Source organism: Musca autumnalis, unplaced genomic scaffold, assembly GCF_047663935.1.
Source record: "Musca autumnalis isolate F117 unplaced genomic scaffold, ASM4766393v1 scaffold_4, whole genome shotgun sequence".
NCBI classification, from domain to species: domain Eukaryota; kingdom Metazoa; phylum Arthropoda; class Insecta; order Diptera; family Muscidae; genus Musca; species Musca autumnalis.
In genome coordinates, this window is record NW_027411977.1 from 215,738,472 (window position 1) to 215,760,091 (window position 21,620).

General features: G+C 33.0%; 4 non-coding genes across 4 annotated transcripts; 1 reads left to right on the forward strand and 3 right to left on the reverse strand.

Moving 5' to 3' along the window:
- Positions 1 to 18,371: 18,371 nt before the first annotated feature.
- On the reverse strand, positions 18,372 to 18,453 carry TRNAS-AGA (transfer RNA serine (anticodon AGA)). Its single transcript has one exon. It is a non-coding gene; the product is annotated as a tRNA-Ser (tRNA).
- A 564-nt stretch (positions 18,454 to 19,017) lies between these two features.
- TRNAS-AGA (transfer RNA serine (anticodon AGA)) lies at positions 19,018 to 19,099 on the reverse strand. The gene has a single exon. It is a non-coding gene; the product is annotated as a tRNA-Ser (tRNA).
- Positions 19,100 to 19,540: 441 nt separating this feature from the next.
- TRNAS-AGA (transfer RNA serine (anticodon AGA)) lies at positions 19,541 to 19,622 on the reverse strand. The gene has a single exon. It is a non-coding gene; the product is annotated as a tRNA-Ser (tRNA).
- A 257-nt stretch (positions 19,623 to 19,879) lies between these two features.
- Positions 19,880 to 19,961, forward strand: TRNAS-AGA (transfer RNA serine (anticodon AGA)). Its single transcript has one exon. It is a non-coding gene; the product is annotated as a tRNA-Ser (tRNA).
- The last annotated feature ends 1,659 nt before the right edge of the window (positions 19,962 to 21,620 follow it).

A 21,620-nucleotide genomic window follows, 5' to 3' on the forward strand; every position in this document is an offset into this window, starting at 1 on the left:
ATGGGTGGTTGAAAAATATTCTTTAAAAAATCCACGTTTATTGTTGGATGTTTGGTTGAAAAATATTCTTTAAAAAATCCACGTTTGTTGTTGGATATTTGGTTGAAAAATATTCTTTAAAAAATCCACGTTTATTGTCGGATGGGTGGTTGAAAAATATTCTTTAAAAAAGCCACGTTTATTGTCGGATGTTTGGTTGAAAAATATTCTTTAAAAAATCCACGTTTATTGTTGGATGTTTGGTTGAAAAATATTCTTTAAAAAATCCACGTTTATTGTTGGATGTTTGTTTGAAAAATATTCTTTAAAAAAACCACATTTATTGTTGGACGGATGGTTGAAAAATATTCTTTAAAAAATCCACGTTTATTGTTGGATGGGTGGTTGAAAAATATTCTTTAAAAAAGCCACGTTTATTGTTGGATGGGTGGTTGAAAAATATTCTTTAAAAAAGCCACGTTTATTGTTGGATGCGTGGTTGAAAAATATTCTTTAAAAAATCCACGTTTATTGTTGGATGCGTGGTTGAAAAATATTCTTTAAAAAATCCACGTTTATTGTTGGATGGGTGGTTGAAAAATATTCTTTAAAAAAGCCACGTTTATTGTTGGATGGGTGGTTGAAAAATATTCTTTAAAAAAGCCACGTTTATTGTTGGATGGGTGGTTGAAAAATATTCTTTAAAAAATCCACGTTTATTGTTGGATGCGTGGTTGAAAAATATTCTTTAAAAAAGCCACGTTTATTGTTGGATGGGTGGTTGAAAAATATTCTTTAAAAAATCCACGTTTATTGTTGGATGCGTGGTTGAAAAATATTCTTTAAAAAATCCACGTTTATTGTTGGATGGGTGGTTGAAAAATATTCTTTAAAAAAGCCACGTTTATTGTTGGATGGGTGGTTGAAAAATATTCTTTAAAAAATCCACGTTTATTGTTGGATGGGTGGTTGAAAAATATTCTTTAAAAAATCCACGTTTATTGTTGGATGGGTGGTTGAAAAATATTCTTTAAAAAATCCACGTTTATTGTTGGATGCGTGGTTGAAAAATATTCTTTAAAAAAGCCACGTTTATTGTTGGATGGGTGGTTGAAAAATATTCTTTAAAAAAGCCACGTTTATTGTTGGATGGGTGGTTGAAAAATATTCTTTAAAAAATCCACGTTTATTGTTGGATGCGTGGTTGAAAAATATTCTTTAAAAAATCCACGTTTATTGTTGGATGCGTGGTTGAAAAATATTCTTTAAAAAATCCACGTTTATTGTTGGATGCGTGGTTGAAAAATATTCTTTAAAAAATCCACGTTTATTGTTGGATGGGTGGTTGAAAAATATTCTTTAAAAAAGCCACGTTTATTGTTGGATGGGTGGTTGAAAAATATTCTTTAAAAAAGCCACGTTTATTGTTGGATGGGTGGTTGAAAAATATTCTTTAAAAAATCCACGTTTATTGTTGGATGCGTGGTTGAAAAATATTCTTTAAAAAAGCCACGTTTATTGTTGGATGGGTGGTTGAAAAATATTCTTTAAAAAAGCCACGTTTATTGTTGGATGGGTGGTTGAAAAATATTCTTTAAAAAATCCACGTTTATTGTTGGATGCGTGGTTGAAAAATATTCTTTAAAAAATCCACGTTTATTGTTGGATGCGTGGTTGAAAAATATTCTTTAAAAAAGCCACGTTTATTGTTGGATGGGTGGTTGAAAAATATTCTTTAAAAAATCCACGTTTATTGTTGGATGCGTGGTTGAAAAATATTCTTTAAAAAAGCCACGTTTATTGTTGGATGGGTGGTTGAAAAATATTCTTTAAAAAAGCCACGTTTATTGTTGGATGGGTGGTTGAAAAATATTCTTTAAAAAATCCACGTTTATTGTTGGATGCGTGGTTGAAAAATATTCTTTAAAAAATCCACGTTTATTGTTGGATGCGTGGTTGAAAAATATTCTTTAAAAAATCCACGTTTATTGTTGGATGCGTGGTTGAAAAATATTCTTTAAAAAAGCCACGTTTATTGTTGGATGGGTGGTTGAAAAATATTCTTTAAAAAAGCCACGTTTATTGTTGGATGGGTGGTTGAAAAATATTCTTTAAAAAATCCACGTTTATTGTTGGATGGGTGGTTGAAAAATATTCTTTAAAAAATCCACGTTTATTGTTGGATGCGTGGTTGAAAAATATTCTTTAAAAAAGCCACGTTTATTGTTGGATGGGTGGTTGAAAAATATTCTTTAAAAAAGCCACGTTTATTGTTGGATGGGTGGTTGAAAAATATTCTTTAAAAAAGCCACGTTTATTGTTGGATGGGTGGTTGAAAAATATTCTTTAAAAAATCCACGTTTATTGTTGGATGGGTGGTTGAAAAATATTCTTTAAAAAATCCACGTTTATTGTTCGATGCGTGGTTGAAAAATATTCTTTAAAAAAGCCACGTTTATTGTTGGATGGGTGGTTGAAAAATATTCTTTAAAAAATCCACGTTTATTGTTGGATGCGTGGTTGAAAAATATTCTTTAAAAAAGCCACGTTTATTGTTGGATGGGTGGTTGAAAAATATTCTTTAAAAAATCCACGTTTATTGTTGGATGCGTGGTTGAAAAATATTCTTTAAAAAATCCACGTTTATTGTTGGATGCGTGGTTGAAAAATATTCTTTAAAAAATCCACGTTTATTGTTGGATGCGTGGTTGAAAAATATTCTTTAAAAAAGCCACGTTTATTGTTGGATGGGTGGTTGAAAAATATTCTTTAAAAAAGCCACGTTTATTGTTGGATGGGTGGTTGAAAAATATTCTTTAAAAAAGCCACGTTTATTGTTGGATGGGTGGTTGAAAAATATTCTTTAAAAAATCCACGTTTATTGTTGGATGCGGGGTTGAAAAATATTCTTTAAAAAAGCCACGTTTATTGTTGGATGGGTGGTTGAAAAATATTCTTTAAAAAAGCCACGTTTATTGTTGGATGGGTGGTTGAAAAATATTCTTTAAAAAATCCACGTTTATTGTTGGATGCGTGGTTGAAAAATATTCTTTAAAAAAGCCACGTTTATTGTTGGATGGGTGGTTGAAAAATATTCTTTAAAAAAGCCACGTTTATTGTTGGATGGGTGGTTGAAAAATATTCTTTAAAAAATCCACGTTTATTGTTGGATGCGTGGTTGAAAAATATTCTTTAAAAAATCCACGTTTATTGTTGGATGCGTGGTTGAAAAATATTCTTTAAAAAAGCCACGTTTATTGTTGGATGGGTGGTTGAAAAATATTCTTTAAAAAAGCCACGTTTATTGTTGGATGGGTGGTTGAAAAATATTCTTTAAAAAAGCCACGTTTATTGTTGGATGGGTGGTTGAAAAATATTCTTTAAAAAATCCACGTTTATTGTTGGATGCGTGGTTGAAAAATATTCTTTAAAAAAGCCACGTTTATTGTTGGATGGGTGGTTGAAAAATATTCTTTAAAAAAGCCACGTTTATTGTTGGATGGGTGGTTGAAAAATATTCTTTAAAAAATCCACGTTTATTGTTGGATGCGTGGTTGAAAAATATTCTTTAAAAAATCCACGTTTATTGTTGGATGCGTGGTTGAAAAATATTCTTTAAAAAAGCCACGTTTATTGTTGGATGGGTGGTTGAAAAATATTCTTTAAAAAAGCCACGTTTATTGTTGGATGGGTGGTTGAAAAATATTCTTTAAAAAAGCCACGTTTATTGTTGGATGGGTGGTTGAAAAATATTCTTTAAAAAAGCCACGTTTATTGTTGGATGGGTGGTTGAAAAATATTCTTTAAAAAATCCACGTTTATTGTTGGATGCGTGGTTGAAAAATATTCTTTAAAAAAGCCACGTTTATTGTTGGATGGGTGGTTGAAAAATATTCTTTAAAAAATCCACGTTTATTGTTGGATGCGTGGTTGAAAAATATTCTTTAAAAAAGCCACGTTTATTGTTGGATGGGTGGTTGAAAAATATTCTTTAAAAAAGCCACGTTTATTGTTGGATGGGTGGTTGAAAAATATTCTTTAAAAAAGCCACGTTTATTGTTGGATGGGTGGTTGAAAAATATTCTTTAAAAAATCCACGTTTATTGTTGGATGCGTGGTTGAAAAATATTCTTTAAAAAAGCCACGTTTATTGTTGGATGGGTGGTTGAAAAATATTCTTTAAAAAAGCCACGTTTATTGTTGGATGGGTGGTTGAAAAATATTCTTTAAAAAATCCACGTTTATTGTTGGATGCGTGGTTGAAAAATATTCTTTAAAAAAGCCACGTTTATTGTTGGATGGGTGGTTGAAAAATATTCTTTAAAAAAGCCACGTTTATTGTTGGATGGGTGGTTGAAAAATATTCTTTAAAAAATCCACGTTTATTGTTGGATGCGTGGTTGAAAAATATTCTTTAAAAAATCCACGTTTATTGTTGGATGCGTGGTTGAAAAATATTCTTTAAAAAAGCCACGTTTATTGTTGGATGGGTGGTTGAAAAATATTCTTTAAAAAAGCCACGTTTATTGTTGGATGGGTGGTTGAAAAATATTCTTTAAAAAAGCCACGTTTATTGTTGGATGGGTGGTTGAAAAATATTCTTTAAAAAAGCCACGTTTATTGTTGGATGGGTGGTTGAAAAATATTCTTTAAAAAATCCACGTTTATTGTTGGATGCGTGGTTGAAAAATATTCTTTAAAAAAGCCACGTTTATTGTTGGATGGGTGGTTGAAAAATATTCTTTAAAAAATCCACGTTTATTGTTGGATGCGTGGTTGAAAAATATTCTTTAAAAAAGCCACGTTTATTGTTGGATGGGTGGTTGAAAAATATTCTTTAAAAAAGCCACGTTTATTGTTGGATGGGTGGTTGAAAAATATTCTTTAAAAAAGCCACGTTTATTGTTGGATGGGTGGTTGAAAAATATTCTTTAAAAAATCCACGTTTATTGTTGGATGCGTGGTTGAAAAATATTCTTTAAAAAAGCCACGTTTATTGTTGGATGGGTGGTTGAAAAATATTCTTTAAAAAAGCCACGTTTATTGTTGGATGGGTGGTTGAAAAATATTCTTTAAAAAATCCACGTTTATTGTTGGATGCGTGGTTGAAAAATATTCTTTAAAAAAGCCACGTTTATTGTTGGATGGGTGGTTGAAAAATATTCTTTAAAAAAGCCACGTTTATTGTTGGATGGGTGGTTGAAAAATATTCTTTAAAAAATCCACGTTTATTGTTGGATGCGTGGTTGAAAAATATTCTTTAAAAAAGCCACGTTTATTGTTGGATGGGTGGTTGAAAAATATTCTTTAAAAAAGCCACGTTTATTGTTGGATGGGTGGTTGAAAAATATTCTTTAAAAAATCCACGTTTATTGTTGGATGCGTGGTTGAAAAATATTCTTTAAAAAAGCCACGTTTATTGTTGGATGGGTGGTTGAAAAATATTCTTTAAAAAAGCCACGTTTATTGTTGGATGGGTGGTTGAAAAATATTCTTTAAAAAATCCACGTTTATTGTTGGATGCGTGGTTGAAAAATATTCTTTAAAAAAGCCACGTTTATTGTTGGATGGGTGGTTGAAAAATATTCTTTAAAAAAGCCACGTTTATTGTTGGATGGGTGGTTGAAAAATATTCTTTAAAAAATCCACGTTTATTGTTGGATGCGTGGTTGAAAAATATTCTTTAAAAAAGCCACGTTTATTGTTGGATGGGTGGTTGAAAAATATTCTTTAAAAAAGCCACGTTTATTGTTGGATGGGTGGTTGAAAAATATTCTTTAAAAAATCCACGTTTATTGTTGGATGCGTGGTTGAAAAATATTCTTTAAAAAAGCCACGTTTATTGTTGGATGGGTGGTTGAAAAATATTCTTTAAAAAAGCCACGTTTATTGTTGGATGGGTGGTTGAAAAATATTCTTTAAAAAATCCACGTTTATTGTTGGATGCGTGGTTGAAAAATATTCTTTAAAAAAGCCACGTTTATTGTTGGATGGGTGGTTGAAAAATATTCTTTAAAAAAGCCACGTTTATTGTTGGATGGGTGGTTGAAAAATATTCTTTAAAAATCCACGTTTATTGTTGGATGCGTGGTTGAAAAATATTCTTTAAAAAAGCCACGTTTATTGTTGGATGGGTGGTTGAAAAATATTCTTTAAAAAAGCCACGTTTATTGTTGGATGGGTGGTTGAAAAATATTCTTTAAAAAATCCACGTTTATTGTTGGATGCGTGGTTGAAAAATATTCTTTAAAAAATCCACGTTTATTGTTGGATGCGTGGTTGAAAAATATTCTTTAAAAAAGCCACGTTTATTGTTGGATGGGTGGTTGAAAAATATTCTTTAAAAAAGCCACGTTTATTGTTGGATGGGTGGTTGAAAAATATTCTTTAAAAAAGCCACGTTTATTGTTGGATGGGTGGTTGAAAAATATTCTTTAAAAAAGCCACGTTTATTGTTGGATGGGTGGTTGAAAAATATTCTTTAAAAAATCCACGTTTATTGTTGGATGCGTGGTTGAAAAATATTCTTTAAAAAATCCACGTTTATTGTTGGATGCGTGGTTGAAAAATATTCTTTAAAAAATCCACGTTTATTGTTGGATGCGTGGTTGAAAAATATTCTTTAAAAAATCCACGTTTATTGTTGGATGTTTGGTTGAAAAATATTCTTTAAAAAATCCACGTTTATTGTTGGATGTTTGGTTGAAAAATATTCTTTAAAAAAACCACATTTATTGTTGGACGGATGGTTGAAAAATATTCTTTAACAAATCCACGTTTATTGTCGGATGGGTGGTTGAAAAATATTCTTTAAAAAATCCACGTTTATTGTTGGATGGGTGGTTGAAAAATATTCTTTAAAAAAGCCACGTTTATTGTTGGATGGGTGGTTGAAAAATATTCTTTAAAAAATCCACGTTTATTGTTGGATGCGTGGTTGAAAAATATTCTTTAAAAAATCCACGTTTATTGTTGGATGGGTGGTTGAAAAATATTCTTTAAAAAATCCACGTTTATTGTTGGATGTTTGGTTGAAAAATATTCTTTAAAAATCCACGTTTATTGTTGGATGCGTGGTTGAAAAATATTCTTTAAAAAATCCACGTTTATTGTTGGATGCGTGGTTGAAAAATATTCTTTAAAAAATCCACGTTTATTGTTGGATGTTTGGTTGAAAAATATTCTTTAAAAATCCACGTTTATTGCTGGATGTTTGGTTGAAAAATATTCTTTAAAAAATCCACGTTTATTGTAGGATGGGTGGTTGAAAAATATTCTTTATAAAAATCCACGTTTATTGTTGGATGCGTGGTTGAAAAATATTCTTTAAAAAATCCACGTTTATTGTTGGATGGGTGGTTGAAAAATATTCTTTAAAAAAGCCACGTTTATTGTTGGATGGGTGGTTGAAAAATATTCTTTAAAAAATCCACGTTTATTGTTGGATGGGTGGTTGAAAAATATTCTTTAAAAAATCCACGTTTATTGTTGGATGGGTGGTTGAAAAATATTCTTTAAAAAATCCACGTTTATTGTTGGATGTTTGGTTGAAAAATATTCTTTAAAAATCCACGTTTATTGTTGGATGCGTGGTTGAAAAATATTCTTTAAAAAATCCACGTTTATTGTTGGATGCGTGGTTGAAAAATATTCTTTAAAAAATCCACGTTTATTGTTGGATGTTTGGTTGAAAAATATTCTTTAAAAATCCACGTTTATTGCTGGATGTTTGGTTGAAAAATATTCTTTAAAAAATCCACGTTTATTGTAGGATGGGTGGTTGAAAAATATTCCTTAAAAAATCCACGTTTATTGTGGGATGGGTGGTGGAAAAATATTCTTTATAAAAATCCACGTTTATTGTGGGATGAGTGGTGGAAAAATATTCTTTAAAAAATCCACGTTTATTGTGGGATGGGTGGTGGAAAAATATTCTTTAAAAAATCCACGTTTATTGTGGGATGGGTGGCGGAAAAATATTCTTTAAAAAAATCCACGTTTATTGTGGGATGGGTGGTGGAAAAATATTCTTTAAAAAATCCACGTTTATTGTAGGATGGGTGGTTGAAAAATATTCCTTAAAAAATCCACGTTTATTGTTGCATGTTTGGTTGAAAAATATTCTGTAAAATATCCACGTTTATTGTTGGATTGGTGGTTGAAAAATATTCTTTAAAAAATCCACGTTTATTGTTGGATGTTTGGTTGAAAAATATTCTTTAAAAAATCCACGTTTATTGTTGGATGTTTGGTTGAAAAATATTCTTTCAAAAATCCACGTTTATTGTTGCATGTTTGGTTGAAAAATATTCTGTAAAATATCCACGTTTATTGTTGGATTGGTGGTTGAAAAATATTCTTTAAAAAATCCACGTTTATTGTTGGATGTTTGGTTGAAAAATATTCTTTAAAAAATCCACGTTTATTGTTGGATGTTTGGTTGAAAAATATTCTTTCAAAAATCCACGTTTATTGTTGGATGGGTGGTTGAAAAATATTCTTTAAAAAATCCACGTTTATTGTTGGATGTTTGGTTGAAAAATATTCTTTCAAAAATCCACGTTTATTGTTGGATGGGTGGTTGAAAAATATTCTTTAAAAAATCCACGTTTATTGTTGGATGTTTGGTTGAAAAATATTCTTTCAAAAATCCACGTTTATTGTTGGATGGGTGGTTGAAAAATATTCTTTAAAAAATCCACGTTTATTGTTGGATGGGTGGTTGAAAAATATTCTTTAAAAAATCCACGTTTATTGTTGGATGGGTGCTTGAAAAATATTCTTTAAAAAATCCACGTTTATTGTTGGATGTTTGGTTGAAAAATATTCTTTAAAAAATCTCTTTCTCCTCCTTATAATTCCCACCTCGTATTTTAATTAAATATTACACAATAGCCTTGCATTTTTAAAGTACATACACGTTTTCGCTCTTGTCGCATTTACACATATGGCAGGCAGCATATCTCCCCCCCACCCCCTCTGCCCCGGCTATTGAATTTCCATCCTGCAATCATTTTTATGGAAGAAAATAAAAGCCAAAATTATTGATACGATGCCAATGGACGGATATGTACGTAACTCTATTAGGCTTGCAATTTTAAATTGTTTTTAGCCATTGTTATCGGTAAGTAATGTGAATTATTCAATTAAGCTTTTTGGCCATAATACAGCGGTATTAAAGTGAGGGGAGAGCTAGCTTAAGCAAGCGGCTTATGGTTTGGTGATGAGGATTGATTAACAAAAAACATCTAGGTTTCATGTGCAGAACTTTGTTGAGAGGTTTAGCTTATGGCCCTTAGGCCAAAAGGGTCCTCCATACTAACAACAACAAACTCTTAAAGTAACAAACCCCTAAGCGAGTAGATTCGTTATTCTCAGTTTTTCCCCTCAACCTTAACTCAAAAAAGTTACTTTTATTCAAACCCAACCACCAGATTTCCATTGGTACCAATCAACAGTTTCTCCAGGTCCCCCATAGGGCGTTTCCCACACTTTGCTTGGGATTCTTCAGTGTCACCTTACACAGAAATTCCCAATTCTGATGTGTTCCGATAAGAGAGAGTGAACACATATTAAAATACATTTTCATTACAATAAAAACAATTAATATTTATGAATACTGTTTGCTGATGTTGTTGTTGTTGTTTTTCTTCTTGGTTGAGTAGCAGGTAGATATGCTACGACATGTTATCCTCATATTCTTTCAATGACTTTCATGGCACAAAAAAAACCTTTTATGATTTTTAAGCAAACAAATGGAAAGTAAGCTGAGTCAACAATAATCGTGGATTTTTTAAAGAAATTTTTTGAAGAATCCATCCAACAATAAACGTGGATTTTGTAAAGAATATTTTTCAACAACCCATCCAACAATAAATGTGGATTTTTTAAAGTAATTTTTTCATGGACCCATCCAAAAAAAAACGTATACTTTTAAAGATATTTTTTAAGGACCCATTCAATTTTATAAAAAATCCACGTTTATTGGTAAAAATATTTTATAAAAAATCCACGTTTATTGGTAAAAATATTTTATAAAAAATCCACGTTTATTGGTAAAAATATTTTATAAAAAATCCACGTTTATTGGTAAAAATATTTTATAAAAAATCCACGTTTATTGGTAAAAATATTTTATAAAAAATCCACGTTTATTGGTAAAAATATTTTATAAAAAATCCACGTTTATTGGTAAAAATATTTTATAAAAAATCCACGTATTTTGAAAAAATATTTTATAAAAATCCACGTTTATTGAAAAAATATTTTATAAAAAATCCACGTTTATTGGTAAAAATATTTTATAAAAAATCCACGTTTATTGAAAAAATATTTTATAAAATATCCACGTTTATTGGAAAAAATATTTTATAAAAAATCCACGTTTATTGGAAAAAATATTTTATAAAAAATCCACGTTTATTAAAAAATATTTTATAAAAAATCCACGTTTATTTAAAAAATATTTAATAAAAAATCCACGTTTATTGAAAAAATATGTTATAAAAAATCCACGTTTATTGAAAAAATATTTTATAAACAATCCACGTTTATTGAAAAAATATTTTATAAAAAATCCACGTTTATTGAAAAAATATTTTATAAAAAATCCACGTTTATTGAAAAAATATTTTATAAACAATCCACGTTTATTGAAAAAATATTTTATAAAAAATCCACGTTTATTGAAAAAATATTTTATAAAAAATCCACGTTTATTGAAAAAATATTTTATAAAAAATCCACGTTTATTGAAAAAATATTTTATAAAAAATCCACGTTTATTGAAAGAATATTTTATAAAAAATTGTTTAAAGAATTTTTTCCATGGACCCGTTCAACAACAAATGTACATTTTTTAACAAAATTTACCAAAAAAGCTGAGTTATTAAAAATTATTTTACCGATTGAAGGATGGACTTTTTAGACACTTCTTCAAGGATCATATAAGGAAAAATGTGAAAGCTACATACCAGTGAGGATGGTATGTAGCTCTTGGGGAAGAGAAACCTGCAAAAATCCGCAAAAACGCCATATTGTTAAAGCTTAATCGAATAATATATGGTTATTGCGATAACAAAACAGGATATGTTATAGCCAAACAATCAAAACAGACAGACATCCTCTCAACAGAGACAACAATAAGGTTGCCACATTACACAGGCAAGCAGTCGGCATATCAGGACACATGGAACGAACACATGTCAATGTTTGTGGACTTGTTGAAAACAAAAGCAACAAATGAATCTGAAATGAAATGAAGGAAGAACAAAACAACACAACGACAGGCCATGTCATGAGAAGATGCATGGGAGAGATGGGAGTGAGCAACATAAACAAATAATTCTGAATCATTGCCGAAGGAGTAAGGGGTTGAAAGGGAGACGGAAATGATGATGACGTTGCATTTTGCAAATTGTAAAACCACTTCAGGATCCCAAAAAATATGTGAAGTATATTAATTAAAAAATATTTTTTGCCTTGTTGCATACCGGTTGGATGTGGGGGACCTCACACCGTTCCTCCCTGCCAAAAAAAGTTAATGTGAACAAACATCAGTGAACCCCAAACGCCAAGCCATTATTGATGCAGTCGCGGGGGAACTGTTGTTGGACAAATGAAGAGTTAAGCCAACAATGAATGCACTTTTCTTTGCTCCACCCAAATGGATGCATTATGTCGGGCCTCAATATGTGGTTGGTGGCAACATCAAGTTGCAAATTGAAAGGGGAGATGAGTGCCAACATTTTGGGAGTAGGATGGATTATTTGCCTCAAGGGTGCTGCTACATATGGGGGGTGATGATGATGTTGTGTTGACGCTGACGAGCGATAAGAAAAACAATGCACATCTTGCGAGTGTTAAGATATAAATCCGGTAACGATGTTGATGATAAAAAACGAACGAGCCCAAGGGAGGAGGAGGACAGAGTAAGGTGGGAGGCCTAAAACACATTTGCATTCTATGTGGTGATGTGGTCCTTGAAAAAAAATTGTTTAAAAAAATCCACGCTTATTGTTGGATGGGTGGTTGAAAAAATTTGTTTAAAAAAATCCACGCTTATTGTTGGATGGGTGGTTGAAAAAATTTGTTTAAAAAAATCCACGCTTATTGTTGGATGGGTGGTTGAAAAAATTTGTTTAAAAAAATCCACGCTTATTGTTGGATGGGTGGTTGAAAAAATTTGTTTAAAAAATCCACGCTTATTGTTGGATGGGTGGTTGAAAAAATTTGTTTAAAAAATCCACGCTTATTGTTGGATGGGTGGTTGAAAAAATTTGTTTAAAAAATCCAGGCTTATTGTTGGATGGGTGGTTGAAAAAATTTGTTTAAAAAATCCAGGCTTATTGTTGGATGGGTGGTTGAAAAAATTTGTTTAAAAAATCCACGCTTATTGTTGGATGGGTGGTTGAAAAAATTTGTTTAAAAAATCCAGGCTTATTGTTGGATGGGTGGTTGAAAAAATTTGTTTAAAAAATCCACGCTTATTGTTGGATGGGTGGTTGAAAAAATTTGTTTAAAAAATCCACGCTTATTGTTGGATGGGTGGTTGAAAAAATTTGTTTAAAAAATCCACGCTTATTGTTGGATGGGTGGTTGAAAAAATTTGTTTAAAAAATCCACGCTTATTGTTGGATAGGTCCTTGAAAAATATTCTTTAAAAAATCCACGCTTATTGTTGGATGGGTCCTTGAAAAATATTCTTCAAAAAATCCAGGCTTTTTGTTGGATGGGAGGTTGAAAAATTTTGTTTAAAAAATCCACGCTTTTTGTTGGATGGGTCCTTGAAAAATATTCTTTAAAAAATCCAGGCTTTTTGTTGGATGGGAGGTTGAAAAATTTTGTTTAAAAAATCCACGCTTATTGTTAGATGGGTGATTGAAAATTTTTGTTTAAAAATCCACGCTTATTGTTGGATGGGTGGTTGAAAAATTTTGTATAAAAAATCTACGCCTATTGTTGGATGGGTGGTTAAAAAAATCATTCATTACACTCAGATGTCCTACTGCCCCTAGAGTTATTGATTTCTTCTTTATCCACTGCCTCCACATTCTTTTTTTCTAAAAGTTTCAAGTGTAATTTATTTTTGAATTCCATTTTCCCTAGGTCTTCTTCATCCACAGAGGAAGTTTATTTCCATTCTCTACTCATGGCTGACAACAGTTTTCATTTTATTTTCAATAAATTTTTGGTTGTGGTGTTTTTATTGTTGGTGTTGGCGTTTAGCTTTGGAGAGTGTCTAGCAAAGTTGTAGATTTTTTTTCACTGCTCTATGAATAGCAGACCACAGATGGCTAGCTGATTGCAGTTAGTATTTTCCGCCATACAAAAAAAAGGAACAACAACTTTCAATGTTGGATGATTGCAGCTTTGCAATGACCTCGAACTTGTTTTCGTTATTCAATTCAATTCGTTTTGTTTTTGGAAAATCCTTTTTATGTTCAGGGGTCAAATACAGAAAAAATTGATGTGGAAAAACGGCCAACAAAATCGAATTCAGATCAATGTCTGTGTTGAGGTGAATAAATCAATTTTGTTTGTGATGATTACAAAGGGGAGGTTTCTATAGAATAGAAGACCTCCGTAGGCGGCTTCTATAGAATAGAAGACCTCCGTAAGAGGCTTCTATAAAATAGAAGACCTCCGTAGGAGGTTTCAATAGAATATAAGACCTTCGTAGGAGGTTTCTATAGAATAGAAGACCTCCGTAGGAGGTTTCTATAGAATAGTAGACCTCCGCAGAAGGTTTCTATAGAATAGAAGACCTCCGTAGGAGGTTTCTATAGTATAGAACACCTCCGCTGGAGGTTTCTATAGAATAGAAGACCTCCGTAGGAGGTTTCTATAGAATAGAAGACCTCCGTAGGAGGTTTCTATAGAATAGAAGACCTCCGTAGGAGGTTTCTATAGAATAGAAGACCTCCGTAGGAGGTTTCTATAGAATAGAAGACCTCCGTAGGAGGTTTCTATAGAATAGAAGACCTCCGTAGGAGGTTTCTATAAAATAGAAGACCTCCGTAGGAGGTTTCAATAGAATATAAGACCTTCGTAGGAGGTTTCTATAGAATAGAAGACCTCCGTAGGAGGTTTCTATAGAATAGTAGACCTCCGTAGGAGGCTTCTTTAGAATAGAAAACCTCCGTAGGACGTTTCTATAGAATAGAAGACCTCCGTAGGAGGTTTCTATAGAATAGAAGACCTCCGTAGGAGGCTTCCATAGAATAGAAGACCTTCGTAGAAGGCTTCTATAGAATAGAAGACCTCCATAGGAGGCTTCTATAGAATAGAAGACCTCCGCTGGAGGTTTCTATAGAATAGAAGACCTCCGCTGGAGGTTTCTATAGAATAGAAGACCTCCGTTAGGAGGTTTCTAAAGAATAGAAGACCTCCGTTGGAGGTTTCTATAGAATAGAAGACCTCCGTTGGAGGTTTCTATAGAATAGAAGATCTCAGTAGGAGGCTTCTAAAGAATAGAAGACTTCCGTAGGAGGTTTCTATAGAATAGAAGACCTCCGTAGGAGGCTTCTATAGAATAGAAGACCTCCGTAGGAGGTTTCTATAGAATAGAAGACCTCCGTAGGAGGCTTCTATAGAATAGAAGACCTCCGTAGGAGGTTTCTATAGAACAGAAGACCTCCGTAGGAGGCTTCTTTAGAATAGAAAACCTCCGTAGGACGTTTCTATAGAATAGAAGACCTCCGTAGGAGGTTTCTATAGAATAGAAGACCTCCGTAGGAGGCTTCCATAGAATAGAAGACCTTCGTAGAAGGCTTCTATAGAATAGAAGACCTCCATAGGAGGCTTCTATAGAATAGAAGACCTCCGCTGGAGGTTTCTATAGAATAGAAGACCTCCGTTGGAGGTTTCTATAGAATAAAAGACCTCTTTAGGAGGTTTCTATAGTATAGAAGACCTCCGTAGGAGGTTTCTATAGTATAGAAGACCTCCGTAGGAGGTTTCTATAGTATAGAAGACCTCCGTAGGAGGTTTCTATAGTATAGAAGACCTCCGTAGGAGGTTTCTATAGTATAGAAGACCTCCGTAGGAGGTTTCTATAGTATAGAAGACCTCCGTAGGAGGTTTCTATAGTATAGAAGACCTCCGTAGGAGGTTTCTATAGTATAGAAGACCTCCGTAGGAGGTTTCTATAGTATAGAAGACCTCCTCCGTAGGAGGTTTCTATAGTATAGAAGAACTCCGTAGGAGGTTTCTATAGTATAGAAGACCTCCTCCGTAGGAGGTTTCTATAGTATAGAAGACCTCCGTAGGAGGTTTCTATAGTATAGAAGACCTCCTCCGTAGGAGGTTTCTATAGTATAGAAGACCTCCGTAGGAGGTTTCTATAGTATAGAAGACCTCCTCCGTAGGAGGTTTCTATAGTATAGAAGACCTCCGTAGGAGGTTTCTATAGTATAGAAGACCTCCTCCGTAGGAGGTTTCTATAGTATAGAAGACCTCCGTAGGAGGTTTCTATAGTATAGAAGACCTCCTCCGTAGGAGGTTTCTATAGTATAGAAGACCTCCGTAGGAGGTTTCTATAGTATAGAAGACCTCCTCCGTAGGAGGTTTCTATAGTATAGAAGACCTCCTCCGTAGGAGGTTTCTATAGTATAAAAGACCTCCGTAGGAGGTTTCTATAGTATAGAAGACCTCCTCCGTAGGAGGTTTCTATAGTATAGAAGACCTCCTCCGTAGGAGGTTTCTATAGAATAGAAGACCTCCTTTGGAGGTTTCTATAGAATAGAAGACCTCCGTAGGAGAAATAGACGACCTCCGTAGGAGGTTGCTATAGAATAGAAGACCTCCGTAGGAGGTTTCTATAGAATAGAAGACCTCCGTAGGAGGCTTCTATAGTATAGAAGACATTTGTGGGATTCCTTCCTTCCCACATTTCTGGGACTGAATTTAATTTTCAACAATATTTTGTATTAATGCCCCAATGAAATGTCTTTTATTACCCTGCGGCTAGAAGAGCCGTCAAGGTAAGCTACCAATATATGAACGTTTGTGTTCATGATTTTGATTGTTCTTCAGTGAAATGTTTGCTGCTGTCGACAAAAAAAAATTATGATGAGTATGAGATGAGAATGGCCATACTGTTGTTGATGATTACATTTATCTATATTTTACTCCGCTTTTTTCCGCACAGATTCTTACCAAACAGCTTCTGGTCATTGCGTTGCATTACGTTGAAGCCGTTTTGTGGTATCTTTGTTATTGTACACACACGCATCATCATCAGCTATGTCCATCATGGAATCTTGCGGCTCTTTTTTGCTAGTCACACAATGTGAAATTTGCTTCAGGTGTTTGGTGAGTCCATTGTTATTGGTGGAGTGCACATTGGTAGGAATAATAATGACTTATAACTTAGCGAAAAAATAGAATTCTGACCACGTGGATATGTTTAAGAATGTTTTTTTTCCACCACGTTGATTTGTTAAAGAATATTTTACATCTTCCTATGGATGGGCCTATAGAAGCAAGGTAAATCAAAATGACAATTGCGTGGATAGTAGGATACCAGCAGCTGACTGCATTTTGAATATCATGTGTAATGCATACTTTTAGGAGTTTCATATAGACTCGTCATTCAAAAGCGATCTGAAACCAGGGAGCCAACCATACACAGACCTGAAGTCAGTCCATCTATTCAAAACCTCCCTTGCCTCAACTCCTCCGTATACAGTCCAACTCCCTTCGCACATGTGCGATGCATACTTTTAGGATCGTTTTTTTATATTTATTATCTGTACCTGAAATAGTGTCAAATTTGTTCACACATCTTTCCCACGCCCATTATCAATCATGGGAAAATGGCTTTCCCCAAATTCACACTTACTTCTGGTGCACTTCAGGAAAACCATTTCATACGATTTTTATCGCCGTAATAAAAATTAATTGAAATTAAATACCCCTGCCATCAGTTTTCTGCGAAATCCGCAAAAAAATCTCTTTACAACTTATGTTCAATTTGCATCATAATGCAAGTGTCATTACTAGAACTAGCTACCGAATTATTCTTCATAATTCTCCTGCATTCATGGTTTTGCTATTACAGCATCGTCCTGCTCTTCCTGCTAACCATATGACCAGCATAAATAATTTTCAACAACATTTTGAAGTGTTCTAAGGTAAGTTTCAATTACAGGTTGTAACAATTAGCAACAATGTTGCAAAGAAAATTTTGTTTACTGCATGTGAGTGTGTGTGTTAAACATATGAAACTGGCTGTGGGTTTCTTCTATTAGCTGTGAGAGACAGCGATAAAGTATCTACAGCTTATGGCTTGCATCATTTCTTGTCTTTGCTTGCCAAAGGCTTAAAAGCATCATTTGATTTATTGGTGATTAGCTGACAAGATATCGAAGACATTGTCGTGTATTTGCTGTTCTGTTGTTCAGACTCGGTCGGAACAAATTCTCAGCGTTGTTGGTTCTTTTTTTCTGATTATTAAAAACTGGTAATAAAGACAACAAATTTGTATAAATTGAATAATGTCAACAATAAATTTGTACAAGGCATTACCGACACTACTAGAGGAAGAATAAAATATCGTAGAAAGCTAGGTGAGCTCAGTGTGTCTTCCTAATGGAACATTTGAAAGCTTTGTGGAACATTAGAGTTGATATTTGCTATTAACATCCATAATTGGGAACTAACAGCTGATCGCTGCTGCTATTAATTTTACAACCTAATTTATAGCTTGAGTGCTGCATACTTTTAGGAGTAACATGTTCACAGAGTTAGGAATTTGTTAGTTGTGGTGTGGCAGTATTCTTTAAATAATCCACGCCTGTGAAGTGTCTCAGGAAAAGTATTCTTTAAATAATCCACGCCTGTGAAGTGTCTCAGGAAAAATATTCTTTAAATAATCCACGCCTGTGAAGTGTCTCAGGAAAAATATTCTTTAAATAATCCACGCCTGTGAAGTGTCTCAGGGAAAAATATTCTTTAAATAATCCACGCCTGTGAAGTGTCTCAGGAAAAATATTCTTTAAATAATTCACGCCTGTGAAGTGTCTCAGGAAAAATATTCTTTAAATAATTCACGCCTGTGAAGTGTCTCAGGAAAAATATTCTTTAAATAATCCACGCCTGTGAAGTGTCTCAGGAAAAATATTCTTTAAATAATCCACGCCTGTGAAGTGTCTCAGGAAAAATATTCTTTAAATAATTCACGCCTTTGAAGTGTCTCAGGAAAAATATTCTTTAAATAATCACGGTAGGAAAACGACTCTTTAAAAAATCCACGTTTGTTGGTCCATGAAAAAAATATTCTTTAAAAAATCCATGTTTTAAAAATATTCCAAAAAATATTCTGCAAAAAATCCACTTTTCTTGGTAAATGTTAAAATATATTTTCAAAACTCTACTAAAAGATTATTCTCCGCAGTCGGTAGGATTCGAACCTACGCTCCCAGAGGGAATCTGATTTCTAGTCAGACGCCTTAACCGCTCGGCCACGACTGCTTATGTTGTTTAATACTAATTAAAATAATTTGCGTAATTTTATTAATTTTAAACTAAATGATATAATTCGCATCTACATTTTCCAGAAATCCGTGAACCTTTTCTTAAATGATAAAGGATCGCCTTATAACGGATCAAAAACTTCGTTTTAGGACCTGATTGAAGTCTTTAAAATATTCCTAATATTGTTTTTTTTTTAATGTTATGAAAAGTATCCACATTTCTAACCTTTGCAAAATACTTTAAATACATTTTACACCATGAAATAGCTTTCAAAATATTAAAATTTTCATTTTTTAAAACCTCAGTGTAGTCTTTTAAATATTTTTTAAAATGCACATCCCTTAACCACGACAACAAAATAAAAAAAAAACTTTCCCACGAACAACCCTTTAAGGGAAAAGGAGAGACTCAAAACCGCGGTAAAGTCACAAAATATTTTAAAATTCCACTGAGTATGAACCTTAAAAATTTAACTTAATTCTCACGAATGGAACTGAATGTGGTTCAAATATTCTGCATATAAACTTAAAATTGAAAAAAGTAAAAAAAAAGTTTTCTAGCCGCAGTCGGTAGGATTCAAACCTACGCTCCCAGAGGGAATCTGATTTCTAGTCAGACGCCTTAACCGCTCGGCCACGACTGCTTACGGTTACAAATTGCACGAGCTACAATTCGTAGGGGAAATGAGAGTGAAATATGCCACCAATATCCGTTATAATTCACATTTACATTTTCCAGATATCTCAACAATCCATGATTTTCGTTCTATTGGAAATGGAAACGATTATCTTGAAAGTGTAACTGAAATATCCACTTCGGAAATATCACTTTAATGAAATTATCTATTTTCTTTCAGAAGATAAGATATAGGGAACCTCTTCTTTGCAGTAATTCTACTAATAAAATGACTTTCATAGCTATCACCATAAAAAATCCACAAAATGATGGTTTAACAGTTAATGGCTTTAGAATAATTACTCAAGCATCATCATAACGAGAAACATACATACATAACTCCTTAAATATCTCCGTACCTTAAATTATTTTTATCAAGAATAAATTAAAGACAAAAATGAAAGTTGGCCGCAGTCGGTAGGATTCGAACCTACGCTCCCAGAGGGAATCTGATTTCTAGTCAGACGCCTTAACCGCTCGGCCACGACTGCTTATATTAAGGACAAATAAAAGATTTCCACAATAGATGTTCGATATTTCCTTCGGAGACTAAGAAGAGAACATTTGATTTCTCCTTTGGATAAATCGGCAGTTTGGCATCAATATTGTACTTCTAAAAGAGGTATTAAGAAAGATGATTCCTTTGGTTCAAGAAGCACCATGACAAAAAACAATAAATATAAAATATTAACGACCAGGATTCGAACCTAGGACTCCAAGAAAATGCTATACCCAGCCAAAAGTATGAGCAGTCGTGGCCGAGCGGTTAAGGCGTCTGACTAGAAATCAGATTCCCTCTGGGAGCGTAGGTTCGAATCCTACCGACTGCGGTCAATTTTTTTAATATTTCCAAGTTTTTTAATTTTTGCACTTAATTTCGGAGGATTTATCCTGGAAAAGAAAGTGTTTAGATTTTTCTTTGTAGCATCTGGCCTCAATATTGATTCAACTTTCAAAAAAAATGATCATGAAAGAGTGCCATTACCCCTGAAAAAGATATTCTTTAAATAATCCACGCTTGAGGTGTGCCAGAAAAAGATATTCTTTAAATAATCCACGCTTGAGGTGTGCCAGAAAAAGATATTCTTTAAATAATCCACGCTTGAGGTGTGCCAGAAAAAGATATTCTTTAAATAATCCACGCTTGAGGTGTGCCAGAAAAAGATATTCTTTAAATAATCCACGGTTGAGGTGTGCCAGAAAAAGATATTCTTTAAATAATCCACGCTTGAGGTGTGCCAGAAAAAGATATTCTTTAAATAATCCACGCTTGTGAAGTGTCTCATGAAAAATATTCTTTAAATAATCCACGCATGCGAAGTGTCTCAAGAAAAATATTCTTTAAATAATCCACGCTTGTGAAGTGTCTCAGAAAAAATATTCTTTAAATAATCCATGCTTGTGAAGTGTCTCAGAAAAAATATTCTTTAAATAATCCACGCTTGTGAAGTGTCTCAGGAAAAATATTCTTTAAATAATCCACGCCTGTGAAGTGTCTCAGGAAAAATATTCTTTAAATAATCCACGCCTGTGAAGTGTCTCAGGAAAAATATTCTTTAAATAATCCACGCCTGTGTTGGGTCTCAGGAAAAATATTCTTTAAATAATCCGCGCCTGTGAAGTGTCTCAGGAAAAATATTGTTTAAATAATCCACGCTTGTGAAGTGTCTCAGGAAAAATATTCTTTAAATAATCCACGCTTGTGGGTTGTCTCAGGAAAAATATTCTTTAAATAATCCACGCTTGTGAAGTGTTGTCTCAGGAAAAATATTCTTTGAATAATCCACGCTTGTGAAGTGTTGCCTCAGGAAAAATATTCTTTAAATAATCCACGCCAGTCAAGTGTCTCAGGCAAAATATTGTTTAAATAACCCACGCTTGTGAAGTGTCTCAGGAAAAATATTGTTTAAATAATCCACGCTTGTGAAGTGTCTCAGGAAAAATATTGTTTAAATAATCCACGCTTGTGAAGTGTCTCAGGAAAAATATTGTTTAAATAATCCACGCTTGTGAAGTGTCTCAGGAAAAATATTGTTTAAATAATCCACGCTTGTGAAGTGTCTCAGGAAAAATATTGTTTAAATAATCCACGCTTGTGAAGTGTCTCAGGAAAAATATTGTTTAAATAATCCACGCTTGTGAAGTGTCTCAGGAAAAATATTGTTTAAATAATCCACGCTTGTGAAGTGTCTCAGGAAAAATATTGTTTAAATAATCCACGCTTGTGAAGTGTCTCAGGAAAAATATTCTTTAAATAATCCACGCTTGTGAAGTGTCTCAGGAAAAATATTCTTTAAATATTCTACGCTTTTCGGAGGTATCACGAAAATTATTCATTAATAATCCACTTTAAAAAAGTATTAGGAAACATGGGTAGTTTTATCCTAATCCATTATTCATAAAAAAAAAGCAAAAGATAAATATATGAAAATAAAAAAGAAATTTGAAATAAATATTAATAAAAAAATTAATATCAATTCTCATTGCGC